This window comes from Rattus norvegicus, chromosome 2 (assembly GCF_036323735.1).
Source record: "Rattus norvegicus strain BN/NHsdMcwi chromosome 2, GRCr8, whole genome shotgun sequence".
Classification (NCBI taxonomy): domain Eukaryota; kingdom Metazoa; phylum Chordata; class Mammalia; order Rodentia; family Muridae; genus Rattus; species Rattus norvegicus.
Genome location: NC_086020.1, coordinates 214544340 through 214562797, shown reverse-complemented (window position 1 = coordinate 214562797; position 18458 = coordinate 214544340). Strand labels below are relative to the sequence as shown.

At 42.6% G+C, this 18458-nt stretch overlaps 1 protein-coding gene across 4 annotated transcripts in view; it reads left to right on the top strand.

The window, feature by feature from the left end:
* The first annotated feature begins 10058 nt into the window (after positions 1–10058).
* Positions 10059–18458, top strand: part of Ndst3 (N-deacetylase and N-sulfotransferase 3) — a 165936-nt gene continuing 157536 nt past the window's right edge. For 3 of the 4 annotated variants that reach the window (XM_017590786.3, XM_039102095.1, XM_039102096.2), the window contains exon 1: positions 10059–10211. The gene's annotated coding sequence lies outside the window, so the exon portion shown is untranslated. Of the gene's footprint in view, positions 10212–10233; positions 10886–18458 lie in introns of those variants that run through there. The other variant, XM_006233268.4, reaches the window with a different exon arrangement.

Here is an 18458-nt window from a genome sequence, read left to right as displayed (position 1 = left end):
AAAATTATTTTTTATTGATTATTTGGTTATCTCACACCATGTGCCCGCCCATTGCATGCTCACCTCCCAGTACCCCCATGTCTGCCTCCCTTCCTCTGTGACCACCTACCACCACCACCACTACCCCAAAAGAACCAAGTTGGTTTTGTGTGGTCCACATATTCACTGGAACACAGTCAAAATCCTAGAGGGTAGCCCACCAAGGAAGAAAAAGTCTTTCTTCTCCTGCACCCCTGCTAAGAGTCAACAGCTGAGGAAAGCCATAGGGTGGCAGATGCGGAAGCATTCAACTGGCCCTTGTCCACATACATTAACGTGGCTTTAGGCAGTAGCCCTAACCATGGGCATCCTCATCAACTTCAATGGTAGCATGGGCTGTAGACATCAACAAGGCCCTTGGCAGTAATCAGGACCACTGATTCACTCATGGCCCTTAGCCGTTGGATGGACCATGAGCCTCAATATGACCTCAGGGAACTTCACATGCCACTTTCATTAGTATGCCTTACCCCTACCCCTGCCGTTAGGCAGCAAAGCCCAAGGAGGACACCACTAAGGCTTCTGGCAGTGGTTCAAACTATGTATGTCCACATGGATCTCAGGCTTCATAGCGGTCTGGGCAGCAGCATGGACCGCTGACAGCATCATGGCCTCTGGTGGTGTTGTGGACTATGGTAGTTCTAGGAGATCCAATACAAAAAGAACCGTTCCCCATCTCAGGCCTCAGCAGAGCCAGGTGGCAGGCTCTGGGGCTGAGTCTGCATCTGCATAAGCTCTAAGCTGTTGTAAACTCTCCCAACAACTTACTCCCTTTTCCAGCTGCCCAGGGTGGCTTCTGACTGCTGGGGCCTGGGAGTGTCTCTTCCATTCACTCTTTTTAAGAGTTCATTGGCAACAACTGAGCCACAGCCGGCCACAGCAGGGACACATCTGGGCCACAGCTGGACCACAGCTGGGCCACAGAGCCACTTGTTTTTTTTCTAGAAGGCCATGCAGACCATAACAAATGCTCCAGTTATGAGAAGAACAGATTAAATACTGAAGTACAATGGGCAGATTATTTTCTACTTGGAACTCTCCTAGCAGCTGTGTGAGTGGAGAAAATGACAGGATCTGAAGTAGTCAGGTGACAATAGCTATAGCATTACTAGTTTGTCATGGATTTGGGCTAATGCTGCTTGTATTGTGTTAATATGGTTCCCCCAAATTGCATGAGAATCTGCATGTCTGTACATAAGAAACTGAGGGAACCCTGTCCTCAGTCAGTTTTGATTGGTAAATAAAGTTGCTGGTGGCCAATGGCTGGGCAGAGAGACAGAGGCAGGATTTTTAGGATTCCCAGGCAAGGAACAGAGGGAGAGCCACCACTGTGATGGGGAAGAAAGATACTTCTCCCAAGAAGGTGTAGGACAGGGAACAGAGCCACTATGTAGGAGAGGGGAAAGGCAGCCCCAAGAGTGTCCCCAAGCTGGGTCTAGGGCAGCAGAGATGGAATATAGATTTTTATTAAATTATTTATTTTGAAAATGGATCAACTGGAGGTTAAGAAGTCGTTGCCCAGCCATTGAGCTGTTTAAGGCATATGCAAATATAAAGGCTGTGTGTGTGTGTGTGTGTGTGTGTGTGTGTGTGTGTGTGGTGTATGTGTGGTGTGTGTGTGTGTGGTGTATGTGGTGTGTGTGTGTGGTGTGTGTGTGTGGTGTATGTGTGGTGTGTGTGTGTGTGGTGTATGTGGTGTGTGTGTGTGTGTGTGTGTGGTGTGTGAGTGTGTGATGTGTGGTGTATGTGTGGTGTGTGTGTGTGTATGTGTGGTGTGTGTGATGTGGTGTGTGTGTGTGCGTGTGTGTGTATGTGTGTGTATGGTGTGTGGTGTGTGTGTGTGTGTGTGGTGTATATGTGGGGTGTGTGTGTGGTGTATGTGGTGTGTGTGTGTGTGTGGTGTGTGAGTGTGTGATGTGGTGTGTGTGTGTGTGTGCGTGTGTGTGTGTGTGTGGTGTATATGTGGTGTGTGTGTGTGTGTGTGGTGTATGTGGTGTGTGTGTGTGTGGTGTGTGAGTGTGTGATGTGGTGTGTGTGTGTGTGCGTGTGTGTGTGTGTGTGTGTGGTGTGGGGTGTGTGTGTGTGTGTGTATTTCATTTGGGAACCCAGAACATGGGTCAGGTATCGAGGAATGCACACCTCCACTGCCGGGATCAATTTGAGTATGTTATGTGGGCCCTTCAACATTAGTAGATGCAACTTTGTTGATAGGATACAAAGTCCTTTAAAAGAAGAAAGGTGTGGTGGCTGCAGAGAGATGACCCAGTGGTTAAGAATGCATGTTGCTCTTCTAGAGAACCCAAGCTCAGTTCCCAGCACCTGCATCAGGTGGCTCCCACCTTTCCACAATCACAACTTGTGACAGATCCAAAGACTCTGCCCTCCATGGGAACAGACACACAGTCAAATACACATAGACACACACACATACGTGCACACGCGTGCACAAATACAAATGTAGACATAAATAAAAATAGTAACAATAAATTCTATTTTTTGGAAGAATGTTTTTTCCTCACTAATATTTAAATTTCAAATAAACCAATTCTTATGCATGTTGCCAATTTGATAAATCCATTGTTTCTCTATAACCCTTTAAGTACATCATAACCCTGTTGGCATATATTTTATTATAATTTATCCCTTTAAGGGTCCATTCCTTACTAAGGAAGGTCAAGGGACTAGCCTAAAATTTAATAACTGGCAAGTGATACTGCCAGAGCAGAGACGTGGTTCTGTCTGCTCCTGCCAAGACTCTGCTGTACTGCAAGGCCAAGACGTTGACTTCATTGAAGAAAAGTGCAAGTTTGCTAATCGTGTTCCAGAAATGTGGGGAAAGGAGATAAGAAGAAATCGTTGCTGGCCCTCACATGCCACATGCTCTCCAGATGAAAGAATGGGCAAAAGAAAGAAGGGGAAGTGAGGAAGCCAGAGGGAGGAGTTGGGGAAGGGTGCATTAGGACTGAGGGATTTCAGCAAGAGAGTGAGAGTGAGAAGTTTTTCAGTAAAGGAAATGGTTAGTTGTATCATTCATCTAATACTCTAGAAAAAATACATTGGGATACCACGGCTGCAACACAACCACCCTTACTAGAAGAGACATCACTGGAGTGTTGATTAAATTCCCCACCATTCCCTCTACTCATCTCTGATTACCCTGGATGCTCTGTGGTGTGCGTGCATACATGGGTGTATGGGTGTGTGTGTGTGTGTGTGTGTGTGTGTGTGTGTGTGTGTGTGTGTGTGTTTGTGTGTGTGTGTGTATGTTTCCTGCTGAATTAAACCAAGACATTCAACTAGTTAACTCGATTGACTGACAATAAGCCTTCCACCCTCTCCACGTTGCCTTCCAGTCTTTCCCATTTTCCTTAGGCTTGGTCATTTTGCCACGTGATCCTTAAGACAGAAACGGTTATTACGACTGGTGTTGTCATTAACTTAACATGAAAATAGATGAACCAGAAAAATATAAAATCAGGTGACCGGGGGCTTTCCCATTCCTTACTAGTTTTGCATCCCTTCCTAGCTCACTGTCTTTCTGCAGCACACACATCATGGTCTGGTGCCACCACACATATTTACAAAGTCATGAAAATAACAAATGCATTGGGAAAGCATGTCAATTTGGTAAAAATCAGCCTGTATAAAGTATAATTTCTGCCTTTTCTTATTTTTGCCTCTCTCTTCCCCATTTCCCCTAATCCACATTAAACGTGGCCATCAATGTGTTCTGATTATCTAAACTTGACTTTCTACTTCTATACAATTATAATAAATCTGCTCTGCTACTGTCCTATACAAACTGACTAATACAGCATATAGGAAGCTAAGATTTATGACAAGTCCTTTCCTGGCCAAGCCTGACGTCAGGAGACTAACAGGCATAGGCCTGGGCACAAACAACCAATAGAATCTTTCAAACATTCATTCTATTTCATCTATAGAAATGAAAAAAATGACAATTTTAATGATTAAACTCATTTGTTCAACTGGTCCTTATTTTCCCTTCCATGGGGCTGGCTAATCCACTGGGAGGAAAATAAGCTGAGTGCAGATAGCCACAATTAAAACTAGCGTCTATGCTTGATATTAGTTCCTATAACTTTATCGTGTACAGGCTTACACCTTTGACTCCTGGGTTATTGACAAGTATGATGGTTCAGAGCATCTACCACTTAGCTCTCAGAAGGCAGAAGATGGTGTCCCACACTTAAGGCCAGTTCATGGCAATATACCTTCCTGCGCATGCCTACAGGTGAGCCTTCTACCTGACAGCAAGGACACCTACTCTTGTGGGAGGGAAGTGAAGGCTATGTATGCTTCCTCACTGGATCCGATATGACCACCCTGACACTCCTCCCATGAAGGACTGTATCTTGAACTGTGAGCTAAAATAAACTGTTTCTCCTCTAAGTTTTGTTGTTGTTTTGTTTGTTTGCTTGCTCGTTTGCCAGTGTGTTTTATTATCCATACAGGAAAGTGAATAAGACAAAAGGGAAGCAATAAATTTTTAAATTTTCATAATTACAGACCTCTTGCATGTTTGGTGTGGGATTTAGTGCAAAAAGCCTCAGGTCTACGACTATCAGATCTTAGTTCTTAACACACAAGGCGTCTCAATTTTTGCCTCTACTTCCCTGTAATCTAACAACTTTCACATCTCTATTATGACAGCGTAGCTTCAATTTTAATTCACACGACTACTTGAATATTTATTATTTTCTTCAATCTCTTGAAATCCAATGATCAGGTATAATGGAGAAACATCACCGTTAGGTGGTAATGAATGTATTCTGTGGTCTCTCCAAAGCCCGTTTTCGGACAAAATGAGAAGGAAATCATCCATTCTATTCCCACAATGTATCTCACTGTACTGCACGGTGTGAGGACAAGCTATTAAACGACGTTTTAATGTGGCAAGCTACATGAAAGAAACACCTTAATGACATTTGGTCCTGCCTGAATATTAAGAGACAGCTTTAAAGACTCACACAATAAGGCCCACAATCTGATGATTGCGTGTATTTTTCCACTGAGAGGCAGCAAATAGTGTTTGAAAGTTTCGTGCTAGGCCTACCTATAGATAGGAACATTTCTTCTGCCAAGTTGTTATCACCCAATGCTTGCAATTGATGACACAGCTTATGATCAGACATAAAATTGTAAATTAGTCCCGCATGGGAAAAGCTATTTCTAAGGACAACGCGTTTGCAAATTGAAATGGAATTACACAATATAATATGGAGAGTGGGTTTATTTAGTTAAGAAAAGGTAGTTTTTTAAAAAAATAAAAATTCTAGGCAGGATAATAAAAGGTGATTTCCTTCAAGGACCAGATAAAATATGACCTATAAAACGAAGCAATTTTGTTTTTTTTTTCCCCTTGTTGTAGGTTAAATGACCTTTAATGTACCAGGGACAGAAAACAGAGTGGGCCTGTGATATAGAAAGCCCTCTGAGGGGAAAACAGAACTTCTGTTTGCCAGTTTCCAGATCTTACTACTGTAAACTAAAGTAAGCTTTACCTGACTGATCAAGTGGGAACCAGTGAAAAGCACCAGGATAGGGGCTGGGGATTTAGCTCAGTGGTAGAGCGCTCACCTAGGAAGCGCGAGGCCCTGGGTTCGGTCCCCAGCTCCGGGGGGGGGGGGGGGGGGGGGGAGAAAAGCACCAGGATAATTGTGTGCTTATTGAGATTAAGAAAGAATCTGAAGACTTGGTGAACTAAGTAGCTTACACAGATAAAAAAGACCCGCTCTTGATAATTCTATTTTCCCTCAAAGTTCTCTAAGTCTGCGTTTCTTCAGTTCTGGATGGCTGTACCTGAACATTCGCTGAAATGCAGATTCTTGACTTCCACATTGATCTGAAGAGAAAACACTAGGGACAGAGCACAGAGTCCTGGATCCAATTCCCCTGAGACAATGAAACCACTCAGGCTGGAGCCACCTTCCCAACCCTACCACTGAATTATAAACTAGTGTTTCTTAAAAAAGACCTTTTATTACATGTAGTTTTTGCCTGGGGCGTCAAAGCCCTTTAGATTTCCCCTCCTACAGGTTAGCATGTCTTCAGGTCCAGTCATTGTTGCTCAGCCTGACAGAGGGAGAAATAGCATCAACCAAGGATGAGTCTCCTCGCTGGTCATCCAATACGAAGTGAACAACCCCGGAATCATATAAACAACAGCAAAGCTAGACAAAGCAGAATATGGAATAATAATAACCAAAGGAAAAAAACAACAAAAAAAGACCAGGTGAGAGGAGTGGTGGGCACACGGAGAAAAGAATGGGGATAGTGATGTGATTATATTTTAAGTAAAAATTATATCATTAAGAGGGCCTTTATACAACCTACTCCACCTTGTTCATTTGTCAAAGGTGCTGTTCTCACGGACAGGTGATGGCACCTTATCCACCTGTAGCTGCATAGCATTGTGACACCCACGCATGCCTCTCCGCAGTCAATTGTTTTGCTGAGACATTTGTTTTGGGTCTATTTTCAAATAACTACTTTTTGATACCATGAAGAAAGCTGGACTCTTCTTCCTTGGGCTGAGTTAGAAGTTGCTAGTTAGAACATAATTTCTGCCAAGCCCTCATCCCATTATCTTAAGCATATCAACAGAGTCATTACTACAAGTCTTAGCTGATGATTGTGAAGAGGATTGTAATACACACACTTATTAGCTGTTTCCGATAAAAATAATCTGCCCTCTATATATTTGATTTTCAACCTTGTCATAATGGGATAATGCATGGGTTTAATTTAAACATTGGAAAACTGAGAACTCTGCACATTGAAATAAGTTTCTCAAAATCCTTTTATTATCAGTACCCTCCACGTAGAAGCACTTAGAGGAGGAACACGGTCCCATCACGGGTTGTGATTTTAATTTATATAAGGCATGTTATTAAATCTCTATATCACCGTGAGTTAGTACTACCAGACGCCTTCTGTCAGAGTGACTAAATAGAGAATTAATTATTTTAATATACAAAACTATACTCTTGTTATTTTTGTTTTTTCTTCTTAATCATTTCTTTAAAAATTCTAATTTATGGGCCTCTCTTTCTCTTCCTTTCTCTCTAAGATGGGGCTCTGATACACAAAATGTTTCATAGACTCTAGGCCAGTACTTCTTGGAGTTTTATCCTCTTCTAGTTTTGAGGTCCTCAATATTTACATAAATAGTCAAAATACAAAGACCGAAGGTAGTTATGATAAGTGTGCTGTATCCCAGAGGTCACTACTAATGGCGCTCATGTATCACATTAAACATACTGAAGAAGCTAATTTGGAGATGAATAAATTCAAGGTGCTTCCCCGGCGTGAAGCCCTGACTCAGGTGGGCTAGGTTCTTTGTTGCCTCTAATGAACAGCGTAAGACCCTGGAATATCTGTCCAAGAGAGAGAAAATGATTCTCTGGCCCATGGTCCCTACATAAGGGAAATAAAATAGAAAAAGGATGCTAATGTTGTCGCTCATGTATGTTCTCTCTTTATCTCTCTGCCAGGCAAATAGCTCAGGGATGGAGGGAAATACGAATAATAAATCAAGCTGCTACGGTCCATACACACAGATGTAAACTTCTACCGTGGAGCTATGACACTGGGACTTACCTCGGGAGAAGACGGTGTAACTTTCAGCCATCTGCACATGCAAATGGTTGACTGGGCACAGCAGCACTGAGTAAAAGTAGCCACACTCTCTGGAGCAACCAGGAAATTGAATGTGCCTCTGTTTCTACAGAAAATTTTAAAGAGACGCTCTAACTACTGTATTCTGTAAAAGAGGTTCTCTGTGGGCTTTACCCCCTTCTGTGCATAGAAGATAGAAAAAGAAAGATGAAGAGCAAAGTCCAGTTCCAAACCGAACTATACGTGGCGAACCATCCGGATTTGTGATGTAGATTTGTCCGTCTTGTCCATTCACTGACATCTTGTATTGCCTGCCCTGGAGCAACACATGATAAGCAACTGGAAGGCAGAAAACTGTATTTGCTTTGTGTGTTTATTTATCCAGTATTAGTCTATTCCCAAAGCCACTGAGCTGGTGTTCAATACTTTTCTACATTTATTTGTTTTTTAATTGAAAATAGATTTATTTTTCATACAATATGTTCTGATTGTGGTTTCCCCTCCCCCCTACTCCTCCCAGTTCCCACTTCCCATCCCCCTTCCCATCTGGATCCACACCCTTTCTGATTCTCTTTAGGAAACTAATGGATGTCTAAATAAATAATGATAAAATAAGATAAAACAAAATACAACAAATTGAAATAGGACAAAACAACCAAACAAGAAAAGAGCCAACGGAAGCATACAAGAAGCATTTGTAGGTGCAGAGACACACAGTTTCACACAAAACCTGAAGCCATTATGTATATGCAAGGGAAAAAAATGTCAAAACCTAACATTAAGAGTCAAAGATGTTGTTGATTGGTTTTCTGTTGGCATCTACTGCTGGACATGGGGCCTACTCTTAATTGTGGTCCCCAGTGACATTGGAGAAAACTAAGGTTTTTATTTGCAAGTGGTTTTCAACTGAAAATAGTTTCTGGGTTAGGAATAGAATGTTTGTGTCCACTTCTCCTCTCATCCATGGGTCTCCATTCGCTGTAGAACTGTACGGACTCTGTGTACACTGTTCCAGTCTCCATGAGTTCATATGTGTGCCAGTCCTGTTGTGTCCAGAAAGTCTCGGGTCCTTGGAATCCTCCATCTGTCTGGCTTATCCACTAAGGAGGTAGATTACCTGCCCAGGGGTGAAGGTCAGAGGGTAGCTTGTATAAGTTGGCTCTCCCCTCCCACCACATGGGACTGTTAAGACTGAACTCCGGTACTCAGGCTTGGTGGCGAGCCCTTCACTCTTGAGCCCTCTCCCATATGGAAATTTTAAGTGGCTGGATGGATGCTGTGGGGGCAGGTCAGGCTCTCTGGAGGGAGCACATGGAAACAAATGTGTTTCTCACCATTCTTGGAAGACACAGGACTCCCAAGAAAGACTCCAACAATAAACTAACGAGCAAAACAAACAAATATTAGGAGAGTAGATCTACCTGTCATCTAGCCAAGGAATTTTACCAACCGAATTCTTCTGCAGCTCCAGAAGAGCGATTCCAGCTAACTCAAGACACTAGGACCTGCTGAATGGTACATGGTACGGCCTCCCTGCATACATCCAAACGTCTTCCTAAAATCATTAAGCAGTGCGAAGTGTTTGATATCCCTATCATTTTTGTCTCTTTTACTTCTAGTTGCTAGAAAATATAACCAGAGCTGTCTTAAGCCAAAAGTCAATGTATGAATTCGTGTGTGAAAACACGTGGAAGTGGGATGTGTTTCGGGATCAACTGGGTTCAGAGTGCACCAGTACGCATGGTGGGTTTAGCTGTACTCCAACACCTAAATTTGCTTCCCTGAACAGACTTCAGTTCTCACATGACAATGAGGATCCAACTGCACCTCTCTGATCAGAGCCCAAAATATGACCACCTACTTGCCTAAACCGGGCCCCAATAGATCCAGAAATGTCATCTTTTGACTCTGAATGACTAAACTTGATCATGCCCTTTATATGTTAGAGTCGGTGGGCTGTCCCTGATTCAAATTGCTCTGCCTTGGTGTAGCCTACACTGTATTGGAAGCTTTTGCCCACCCTCACCTTGAGTCTAAAATGCCTTTTCATCTGCCTTTGGCCTTGCACTGGTCTTCCAGGATGGAGGAGTCAGCCTTAGAGGACTAGCAAAGCAGAGGGAAGCCTGTGAGTGTAGTATCCAGCGCGGGGCACCAGCACCTGTGGTGTAGCTCGGCTCCTCCCTGACTCCCTCCCGCAGCTCCCTGGGCGGTCGGGAACCGGGTCCCAGCTCAGGCCTCCTCTCGCTCAGGCGATCGCGCGCCGGCAGCGGGCACCCAGGAGACTGCGCGCCGGCGTGGGGCGAGCGCTGGTCCAAGAGCGCGCGCAGGAGCCCGGCCGCCCCGCCTAGCTCCGCCCCGCCCCGCCCTGAGCTCCTGGACCACTCGCCCTGCCAGCCCCGCCCGCCCCGCGCGCCCAGCCCACTCGGCTTGGGAGCGGATGCTGGGGGTGGCGGCTGCAGCCGTGGCTGCGCAGCAGGAGCGCAGAGAAGCGGAGGACCTGGAGGCAGGATGCCGGCGCTCCACAGCCCGAGGTAATCACTGGATGGAGGGCAGGTCCTCACCTGGTCCAACCCTGGTCACTTGACATGCGGACTCCAGAATGTCAGAGAGACCATCCCAAGTTTCTAGCGACTGGAAACGAAGGGTCTTGAGATAGACACTCGTTTAATTTATATGCAGCCTTTCCTTTCCTCTTTGAAATACGCTGATTTAAACAATGCAGAGACAAACCCCCGAGTTACTATGGGTTTGTAAATATAATCCTGAAAGTTTTTTTCATGGTGTGGTTCTTTGCTTTCGCGTATTTATTAACCTGTTAACTCGGGCTAGTAGGAAATCGGCATTTGAAATATTCTTTGAGGAACACGGGCAAGTTTCGATGGTGCTTTCAGACATCTGGTATTTGTCAGCTTAGTTAGTAGCATCTGTCTTCCCTGAAGTGGTCCCCGTGCTGGTCCCTTGGAGATGGGTCTTGCATGTGCCGCTCTTGCCCTCTAGTGCCTCGCCAGCTTGGTAGCAGTCTGATGGCTAATATTAATAAGACGATGTTACATAACAGGAGGGTACTGGCCAGCACTGCCCATACGGCCACTTGCAAAGGCAGAAAACCCAACCGAAGGCTGCATACACTCCTCTTTTGATTTTTTCTTGTCTGTCCACTGAAACTTTTCCCCGCATTTTCCAACTCTCTGAACTTTAATTCCAGGTAAGTACATCTGTTTATTTATACTTTGTGTTGACAGTTCACTCTGGATTCGGGGGATAGGGGGTGGGGGCTCAATAAAAGATAACTTTGCTTTTATCCCATCAAGCATCGCTGCCCTGAACAAATGCCTAATTTTATTAACTTAAGATAAATGGACCAGGAAACTATTGCTTCATTTAAGGGTTATTTTAAAGTTTCTTTAGATTAAAGAGACTAAGGAGGTGACCCTCTGAGTTGGTTAAGACATATATGTATGCTAACAAATTCCTTGTGCCGTAGTAGCATGGTTAATCACTCGTGTGTCTTTTGGCTGGTCTGAATTTTGGAAATAACGTTAAAGATTTAAAATCTAATCACCAGCTTATCATGTAACAATGCTTTACAGGGCTTCATATTTGGTGCAGTTTGTGTCTCAAACCATTATTTAAGAGGATTATTATAGAAAATGGAGTATAAATTCAATAATTGGCCTAACCATTGAATAAAGAAGCTTTAAATGAAAAGAAAGTAGATGTATTTCTCCATTTAATATAGCCACTTTGGGGAAACAAACGAGAAACTAAATGACATTCTCAGGAGCTTAGTCTGATCACTTCCCAACTGGTTTTACCAATATATGGGCACTTTATAAGCTTGAAGCACATTGAAATACTCGTATTTTTATAAACATATTAGGATATGGTAACATCTGTAGTTTGCAAGAGCACTGAAGAAAACAGCATAAACAGACAAGGTCCTGATGTTAGGCTAAGGTTCCAGATAAAATAGGGAGTCGGGGACAGAACCCCACTCCTTTTCTTCTCGTCCTTGGAAAATAAATGATAAAGTGTGAAGCAAAACTGTTTGTGAGAGAAAAAGGTAAGAGGAAAGTCTAACGCTGGGCTGAAAAGATTTCTTTTTCTTCAGCCTTAGTTCCTTGTCAGCTTTGTATTTGAGGAGGTTTCAAATATAAATAAAAATATGAAGGAGCTGATTTTTAAGATTCTCCTGAGGGTAGCCGTGCCTTTCACTGACAGGGATCCCTCCTGCCTCCTCTCCTTAGCATCGTATCTCTACTCTGTAAGGCTGTCTTTGTCCCCTCTGGGCTCCTGAGGGTAAAGCAGAAGGCTTGGCCCTTCCTAGAAGTAAATGCCATTTGCACACTGGGCACTTAAGTTGGTAATTTTCTTCATAGTCTTTCTCAGCTTACTAACATGCTTGAGCTCAAGCGAAATTTGTATCTCTTTGTAGAGAATTTTACTACAGTTTGGTTTGATTCTGGTCTAGTACATCTTCTCTGGGGATAAGTCTTCTTAAGGAAAATCTTATTTCTGAAAGTTCCAGCAAATAGGAGATTTACTTTCTGTTGTAATTGGGTGATTCCTTAAGAAACCATCCCTCCTCTGAAGCTGTCCCTCTGTGGAGAAGCTCTCAGGAGCTTGCAATGACTAGCTTCATCTGAAAACTTTAAAACCACAAAGAGACCATGTTGTCTTATTTTGATTCAGCGTCCTTTCTCATAGATGAAATTTCACCTAATCTGTAGTGACTGTGGACAACCTTTGGACTGAAAAGCCTATTAGCTAAAGTTATTTGCAGAAGAAACTACTTAAATATATATGTTTGTGGTTTGCCTGCACTTTATCTGAGAACAAAGATATAGAGTTAAGGAGAGCTATGCTATCCCCAGCTGCTAAGCAACTTAGACAGCGATGGTGTGTTCCTTCCCTCAGGATGTGGTCACCAGAGAGAAGCAGGACACAGGCATGCAGGACCCCTGGAGGCTATCCCAGATGAAGGGTGTTACTGGGCCACAGTAGTATCAGCTGTGATATAAAGATCTTTAATATGAACCACACTCAAAAATTATTGTATGATTTAAGCCCTCTTATCATTGCAGGAGAGAATTAAGCTATAGATTTTGTCTTTTTAGTAAAGCCTGGTATACAAGTGAAGCATCTGGTTATAGAGGACAGTTTATGCTTTTTAAAATTTTTATTTTTTACCTTATTGTATTTCTATAAGTATTTTTACCTGAACGTATGTATTTGCACCATGTTCACCCCTTGTGCTTGTGAAGGTCAGAAGAGGGCATCAGATCACCTGGAACTGGGGTTACAGATGGTTGTGAGCCACCATGTGGGTGCTGGAAACTGACTGTGGATCCTTGGCGAGAGCAGCCAGTGCTCTTAACCACTTACAATTGTGTACCTATGCTAAACCAGAATTTAAACATCCAGCATCATAGACTTCAGCTATAAACATTAATTGTCTCGGTGATGGCATTCATTTTAAGCACATGCCAGGTTCTAATCCTGTTGTTTAATTACAGTACATGTAAAGGGCTGAACAGCCTGGATTCCAGGCCTGATTCTGCCATGACAAAGTGCCCTGAAGGCCCTTGCTGGGTCCAGGATAGGTTCTGTCACCCTTGCAATGATCTTAGAGCCCTTTTCCTGGTCGTTTGTTCAGAATTTTAGAAATCCCTGTAAAAAGCCATCAGAGAGTAAGACTTACCTTGTTAGAGAGTTATTTCCTAGAGGTGCCAGCAGCTAAAATAACAGTTAACAGTCGACTATTTATCATATGCCATTACTGTTGACATAAAAATTCATTAAACTCATTTCTCCTAGGTACCGTTCCCATGTAAAGTGAGGAAATTAAGTCACTAAGAGATTAACTGAGTAATCACACCCCTGGCTAGCAGTGGATCTGGAATTCAGTTAGAATCTGGCTTCAAATGCACCCAGCAGTAACCACTGCTCTACTCTGCCAACATCTCTCTGCCCTCAAATGTGCATGTTTGATATGCCTCTTGCTACAATGTAAACAATCTGGGTGCTTCTCCAGACATTCACACCATTCCACCTAAGCATAGGAAATAAGGAATTCATAAGTTATCATTCAGAAGGTTGTTTGCTGAGCATAAATTCTGTGCCAGACCTAAAGCAGTGCCCAGGACAATTAAATGTAGCACATTCCTTAATGAAGTATGAACAATTGAGTTTATTTGCTACTCTAACTGCTTGGGCATTACTTCTAAAAGATGCCCACAGAGAAAGAGGAGATATTTAATCTGACTTCCTTGTGGGTGAATGGCTAGAGTAGCACCAAGGGACCAGCACCTACACCCTAGTCAGAATTCCCTATCATCTTCTCTAGTCTTCAGTTTCCTACTTTGAACTCCTTTTCTCTCTGATTGACTCTCTTCCCCCCTTCTGATTTGTGTAATCTTCCTAAAACCTAACCCACAGTCATACAGACAACTATGAGATACAGCCAAACCATATCTTGTGGGAAAGTCACAGGTAACACTTTCTGTTTCTCGGGGTGTGACGAACAGATTAAAGTCTTAATGCTGAATTGTGCATATCATTAGGCGCGTATCCTAGCTCAGCCTACAGCACGATAGGCAGGCATCCCAGCACTTCAGGCTTACGGGCAGACACAACAGGCAGCAAACAGCAATGGAATAGTTTTCTTCTCTGCCTTGCTAAGTGACATAACACTGAAGGCAACGAACTAACCACAATCTTCCCTTCATGACTTCTAAATACAAAGATGGGACATTAAGGTAGTCATTTTCTTTTTAATTTACTATACCAGGCTAATGGCCCCAACTGTGGCTTTCCTCCCATCCATTTTTAAAGCCCCTGTTCCAGAGACAGAGCATGTTCTCGGGAATGCTTTACAGAAATCAGTTTCCTGTGTGCCTGCCACAGGAGGGTTCAATTAACATGACACAATTTCACACATTCTTTCCCAGAGAAAAAAGAATGCTCTTTGTCAATTTTTAATACTGCTAAATTACTTTTAGCATAGTCAAGAAAAGTATTTGAAGGCACCATATGCATTTTCGAACGCTTGTGTCTAATGAATTTGAGAAAGGTGACTGTTCAGACTCCCATGTCTTTCAACTGGGTCGATGATGGTGGGTGTCAATGCAAAGGAGAAGAGCTTACCTTGGCAAACCTATTCTTCTTGCAGATAGGACCTTGGATAGAGCCTTACAAATTGTTTGTATATATACGGTTCCTTCCTATATGTGTGGAATGGCTTGTGATGCCAAAAGCAACTGCCCCTTTACTTTCTCTTAATAAAAAAAATTATTAGATGATGGCTGTTTTCTTGGTGGAATCTTTTTTAAACAAGATCTATCCAAAGAGACCAAAGAGACTTTAGCCGTACCAAAACTCGGCAGAACTTCAGAATGTGAAAAATAGAATCCAAGTAAGACCCAGTGAGAGTTGCATTCTGTCCATACTGATTTATGGCTCTGGTCAAGATGGTCACTGCTGCTCAATGTCTATATTATTGACCTGACTGTTTGAGGCCAGTGTGATTGATGGTTTGACTTGAGTTTGTCCTAGTTTGTGAATGAGCTGCTATTTATAAAATTGAGTGTGGGCCCCTTTTCTCACAGTGAACAAGCATTCAGTGGGATGTGCCTCTATTAAGTGCTGTTTTCGTAGTCACTGAGAACAAAGCAAGCCACGCAAGTCCTCACAGATGCCTTAACATCTATGGAGAAACACTACGCAGAAGATCACTAGACTAGAAGACGTAGGATTGCCACAGAAAAGGTACAGGGTGATAGGATGATGATTTTATCAGGGAGGCCTTGCAGATGAAAGATTGACAGTTGACCTCTATGAGTGGAGACATTTATACTTAGAATTAAAATACAGCAGATGAAATGGAAAAAAAAGTTGCAGACATAAGTAATACCACATAAAAAGACACAAAGACAAGGAGATGGGGAGATGGTCTCTTTGGGAGAGTGAGAGAAAATCCGCTTTACTGGAAGTGGCCACACCATCTGATTGGGTCAGAGTAGAATGGTAACCATGACGGTCTTGACGGCCCTCTGTAGGAATTTATATTTTAATCCATAAGTTTTAAGCAGCCTCTGATAAAACGCTAGCTCTAACCCAAGTTCTTCAGTGCCACATCAAAGAATGGCAGTGGGGATTGTTAACGTCTGTGCCAGGTTCTATGTGTAATGGTTTCATGCATAATTATTTATGTAATATCTCATGGATGAGGAGAGATGTGAGGAGAGATGAATAGAGTGAATGTGGAGAAATGGAATTGGGAAGATGTGGATTCATTTATATACGTTGGATGAAAGACTGTCAGGGATGAACCAGCAGTGCAGCGTGAAGACCACTTCAGGCTGCTGTGAAGCAACCTGGCATTTTAATGGGAAACTTCTTAAGAGTGTGTGCTTATGGGGATATGAGAAAGCACCATGTTGTAAGGGGAGATAAGATCCTTAAGACATGAAGTAAACAACACTAGAATGTTTCAGGAAGCCCCTGAAATTGACCAGATTCACTAGGACCCCCTCTCTCTCAAGTTTATATATATAAAAGTCTTCAGAGAGTCACTCTCAGAGAAGACAAGCTTCAGAGAATTCTTTTAAATAAGCCCAGCCTCTTAGAATAAGCAGAGACCAGGAAAACTGTCTAGAAAAACCAAAGGTGAGCTGAGCTGCCTGGAAGAATCTTAGACAAACTGAGTGACCTAAAGTGTACATTCTAGAACCTGTTGAGCTGACCTCGAGCTGTGCAGTGCGATCTACGCTGCCAGCCTCGCTGATGTGTTAAACGTTCTGGGTGGGCTTTGGTGATGCAGCTGTCTTTGAGTCATTTCTGTTCCTGTAAGGAACCCCTCACCCATACTCCTCTAAGTAACCTAGTAAAATTCATCGGTCCACCAAGTAGGACTTGGATGGTATATACTGTGTCATCAGTTTCCTATCTGGGGTGAGTAGACACTTGTTCATGTCTCCCCAGGAAAAGACATCATACAACATAGAAGATCACAAATTCAATATTGAGGTAGCTGAGTTTGCTTCCCAATGGTTCCCTGCAGGCCAAGTGGCTGCACGGTTGATGTGCCTTGTTGTTGCTCTCTGATCAAGTTGATAGTTGATCTGAAGAACTAGGGCTTAAGCATATGGATGTCTGGGATTTACATAAGCCTTTGGAATTTACTGGAGAGTAGATGATAATAAAATCTATGGAATATGTGATTCCTGCAGAAGCCATGAATCTGGTATTGGGATGCCTCTGATGGAGATGTCTCCTTTGCTTGGAAGCCCTTGTGACTGACTCTCTAGCAGGTGTCATCTGTGCACTACACAACTCCACTCAAGGCAAAATTTTATGCACACACACACACACACACACACACACACACACAGACACACAATGCTCAGTGTATTTTCATTACCAGGTATTTCTCTTGTGGTTGGTTCTATACCAATCTCTGTAATAATTAAAGCAGGATGATTTTGTTTATTCGTTCTCTGTGTGTCCGATGCTATTCCAAGAGAGTTTAATGATTTTTACTGCAGCTTCTTAACTCATAGTCGATGACACCATACGGGACTGAGGAAACAATGTGGGGTTGCAAAAAAATCAACAATAGTAAGAGGTTTCTAAATGTTCAGGTTAGCTCATAGTCAAACATGTGATAAAGCTGAGGTATATCTAGCTAGTGGTGCTAGCCCAGGCTGTATCACGAAGCTTCAGGGTAACCTTGGCTCTGAACAAGCAGCAGACAGTACCAGCAGGGCCCATAAAAACGAAGCTTGCTGGAAATGCTTCCACTCAAGTTCGAGAGCAGACACACAAAGTTTTTCACTTAAATACAATGTTTAATTTTAGAAAACGGAATAAATATTTTTCTGCCCATATTCCTTAGCATGTAACCATAACTGAATATTCCTTTGTATTTTATTATTTTATAACGTTGGATTTTTTTTAAAAAATTGCTGTTTGAGTCACTTCACCTTCATGAAAAAAAAGTAGTTAAATTAATTTTAGCTTGAGAATAGAACATAATTTCCAACAATTTCTGAAATAGCTCTAAGCACACCTCTGTTATTTTGTTGCTATGTATTTATGCAAAGCAGTGTTCTCAGCATTGATGATCATAAAAAATCAAAGTATTAATCCACGATGGAAAGCTGAAAATGCTGTACATCCCGCAGCATCAAACATTACACGATGCTTAGCTCTTTGTATAAAAATAAATGAGCACATCAATCTCACTAGTATGCAAATTTCCTTTGATCTTTAACAAACGATAAAATTATGTCTGTATACTTTTTACATATCACAGAAATGTTTTTTAATTACCTTATGATTTCTCATCAATAAATACCGGATTTGTTTATCTACTTCATATACCTATATGCCCAGGATCACATAATGAGATCACTTGAATGAGAAAGGTTATGAGAGAAAAAGTTTAAGAAGTCTTATTTAATCCCATCATCATTCAAAACCCTAGGGATAGAGTGCCTGGGAGAGGTATAGCTCTCTGCCTCGATAGTCCCAGTAGCTGGAGACTGTGGTCAGTCTAGCTGTGTGGTATATATACACAGTGGAATTTTTTCCAGCTGTTATGGAAAAAATGAACATTTCAAGGACAGGACCGGAACGCATCGTGTTAAGTGATAGAACAGCCAAGGCTCAGAAAGACGGAGAGTGTGTGCTCTCTCCCATAGGTAGGTTCTAAGCTTTCTTAGGTAACTATATGGATGGAGGTGGGACGAAGTGTGAGTAATGGTCAGAAACACCCA